This window comes from Drosophila yakuba, chromosome 2L (assembly GCF_016746365.2).
Source record: "Drosophila yakuba strain Tai18E2 chromosome 2L, Prin_Dyak_Tai18E2_2.1, whole genome shotgun sequence".
NCBI lineage: Eukaryota > Metazoa > Arthropoda > Insecta > Diptera > Drosophilidae > Drosophila > Drosophila yakuba.
This window is the reverse complement of record NC_052527.2, coordinates 21,473,611-21,477,681: the sequence shown is the minus strand read 5'-3', so window position 1 is coordinate 21,477,681 and position 4,071 is coordinate 21,473,611.

Below are 4,071 nucleotides of genomic sequence, written 5' to 3'. Positions count from 1 at the left end.
TGCCTTAAGATCGGGAATTGAAAGCGTGAACCCAATAACACAAAAGTCAACTACTACGCGGGAAGAACAGGAAATAACTACTTCGAACGATCAAACGCAGCATATATTAACTGGCATTGAAACGATGATGATCTCACTCCAGCAAACCCTAAAAGAATTTATGACATTCACGCAAACCACAATGCAAGAGCTTATGCGAAACCAAAATATGCTGATACAGCTTCTCGTGTCATCAAAATCAACATAATGTCTCCACTTCAAATATCTATGTGGAACGCGAATGGCGTTTCACGGCATAAGCTCGAACTTGCCCAGTTCCTATCCGAAAAAAATATTGACGTCATGCTCCTCTCCGAGACACATCCAACAGACAAGCACACAAAACATCCGGACGGAAAAGCTCATGGCGGCACTGGCATGCTTATCAGAGGTCGCATCAAACACCACCTTCATAATAGAACTGAAACGGACTACCTGCAATCCACTTTCATAAGCATGCCATCTAGCATCGGTTTCGTCACTCTGGCCGCAGTCTACTGCCCACCTCGTTTTGCAGTTTCTGAGGACCAATTCTTGGAATTTTTCAACTCACTCGGTGAGCGATTTATAGCGGCTGGTGACTACAATGCCAAGCACACGCACTGGGGTTCACACCTTTTAAACACAAAGGGCAAACAACTTTACAACGCGCTCATTAGCCACGAAATAAGCTCGATTATGTCACTCCGGGTAGGCCCACATACTGGCCAGCAGATCCAAAAAAGCTCCCGGATCTCATCGACTTCGCAATAATAAGATCACTCACCAGTTTTACTTGCTCTCAGGCATTGACCACATATAACTGAGCACACCTACAGGCTGACAGGCAACAGGACCAACTGGGCAAGGTACACGAAATATGTTTGTACTCACAAGGTACCAACTTAAACAGTGTCTACCCATGAGGATATTGACCGCCTGACCGAATCGATGGAGGAAAATCTTGTTGCTGCAGCCAAGGCCTCTACCCCTCCAGACACACACAAAATGACAAATCATACCAAGACAACTCGCGAAATCAAACAGCTAGTACTTGAAAAACGAAGACTAAGAAGAGAATGGCAGAATCACAGATCCCCAAAGGCTAAGGAACAGCTAAAAATAGCAACACGTAAACTAACCAGAGCACTTAAGCTTGAGGAAGCAAACGCCCAGCATCTATATATCGAACAACTATCGCCCACCAGCAAGAAGAACCCTTTGTGGAAAGCACACAAAAATATTCAGCCACCAGCAGAAACAGTCGTTCCACTGCGAGGCCCCTCAGGAAGCTGAATACGCAGCGAACAAGATAGAGCAAGTGCATTCGCCGATCACCTTCAAGGCGTATTCCAACCAAATACTGCTAGCAACTCATTTGTCCTACCTGTAGCAATTAAAATCCAGCCACCAATAAATCCTATAACATTTAGTCAACTTGAGATAGCATCTATAATAAAAGATCTTGAGCCCAAAAAAATCACCTGGACACGACTTGAAGACACCAAAAATGATCATAGAACTCCCACCGTATGCGGTTCTGACCTTATGCAATTTTTTTAACGCTATTACGAAACCCCCAAAGTTGTAAAAAGGCGGTCATAGTGATGACTCCGTAACCAGGCAAAGACAAAACGCAACCCTCATCTTACAGACCAACCAGTCTCCTATCGTGTCTCTCGAAACTGTTTGAAAAGGCATTTGTAAAACACCTAGCTCCCTACTTAAGAAGGCGAAACACAATACCATCCCATCAATTTGGTTTTCGCAAAAATCATGGAACGATCGAACAGGTCAATCGCATCACAAACGAAATTCGTACTGCTTTTAAGCACCGGGAATACTGCTCAGCAATATTCTTAGATGTCGCACAAGCATTTGACCGAGTCTGGCTGGAAGGACTGATGTACAAGATAACAAAACTGCTTCCGCAGAATACCCACAAAGTGTTCGAATCTTATCTCTTCAAAAGAGTGTTCTCAATCAGGTGTAACAGTTCGACTTCATACGACCGCGTCATCAATGCTGGAGTTCCCCAAGGAAGTGTGCTGGGCCCCGTTCTTTACACTTTATATACAGCAGACATGCCTACAAACTATCAGCTCACAACCTCTACGTTTGCTGACGATACCGCAATACTCAGCCGATCCAAATGCCCATCAAAGGCAACAGAAAAACTTGACTGTCATCTTAAAACAGTGGAAAGATGGTTTGCGGACTGGCGCATTAAGATAAACGAGACCAAAAGCAGACATGTAACATTCACACTGAATAGACAAACCTGCCCACCATGTACCCTAAACAATACACTCATCCCACAATCAGACGTAGTAACATATCTCGGGGTTCACCTAGATAGACGCCTCACCTGGCGGCGACATATAGAATCTAAAAGGACTCATATGAAGCTTAAAGCAGGCAATCTCCACTCTCTTATTAATTGCAACTCTCCGCTTAGTCTGGAATACAAAGTACTTCTCTACAATACCGTGCTGAAACCCATTTGGACATAAGGCTGTGAATTATGGGGAAACGCGTCCAAAACCAACATTGAAATTATACAGCGAGCTCAGTCAGCGATTCTGCGAACTAGCACCATGGTACCTACGCAGCAAAAGCATCCATAGAGACCTCAACATAAACCTCGTCAACGAGGAAATCCAGATGAGAAAGAGTAAACATCAAGCAAAGCTCGCCGCACACGAAAATCCTCTCGCGAAGTCGCTCACGCGTGTATGTAGTCACAGCAGACTAAAGCGCAAAGATTCTCCAGCCCAGCAAAGAAATCCTAGGGCCGTCTCTAACTAATACAACTATTTAATATTGTACTTAAACTAATTTATATAAGATTTGAATAATTATTGTTAGTCTCATAATAAGAGAAGATCCAATTATTAACGCAATAAGCTCGAAAGAAAAAAAAATGCTGCCACTCTACAGCCCACAAAGCGCCCATACCTGCCACGCCCGAACTTTTGAAAAATAATTTGCAATTTTTTTCATTTTTGTATTAGTCTTGTAAATTTCTATCGATTTGCCAAAAACCTTTTTGCCACGCCCACTCTAACGCCCACAAACCGCCCAAAGCTGCCACGCCCACACTTTTAAAAAATGTTTTGATATTTTTTCATTTTTGTATTGGTCTTGTAAATTTCTATCGATATGCCAAAAAACTTTTTGCCACGCCCACTTTTACGCCCACAAACCGCCAAAAACTGTCGATCTGGACATGTCTGTCTGTCCGTCCGTATTAACGTCGAGATCTCAGGAACTACAAAAGCTAGAAAGTTGAGATTAAGCATAAAGACGCCCACTCTAACGCCCATAAACCTCCAAAAACTGCCACGCCCACACTTTTGAAAAATAATTTGAATTTTTTTAATTTTTGTATTGGTCTTGTAAATTTCTAGCGATTTGCCAAAAAACTTTTTGCCACGCCCACTCTAACGCCCACAAACCGCCCGAAGCTGCCACGCCCACATTTCTGAAAAATGTTTAGATATTTTTTCATATTTTTATTTGTCTTGTAAATTTCTATTGATTTGCCAAAACACTTTTTGCCACGCCCACTCTAACGCCCACAAACCGCCTAAAACGGCCACGCCCACACTTTTGAAAAAGGTTTTGATATTTTTTCATTTTTGTATTAGTCTTGTAAATTTCTATCGATTTGCAAAAAAACTTTTTGCCACGCCCACTCTAACGCCCACAAACCGCCCAAAGCTGCCACGCCCACACTTTTGAAAAATCGACTCGGCTACTGATCCTGATCAAGAATATATATACTTTATATGGTCGGAAACGCTTCCTTCTGCCTGTTACATACTTTTCAACGAATCTAGTATACCCTTTTACTCTACGAGTAACGGGTATAACAAGAGAGGACGCTATAGTCGAGTTCCCCGACTATCTGATACCCGTTACTCAGCTATTGGAAGTGCGAAGGAGAGTCTTCAACACTGACAATTATTGGCGGTTTGTGGGCGTTATTGTGGGCGTGGCAAAAAGTTTTTTGGCAAATCGATAGAAATTTACAAAACTAAGACAAAAATG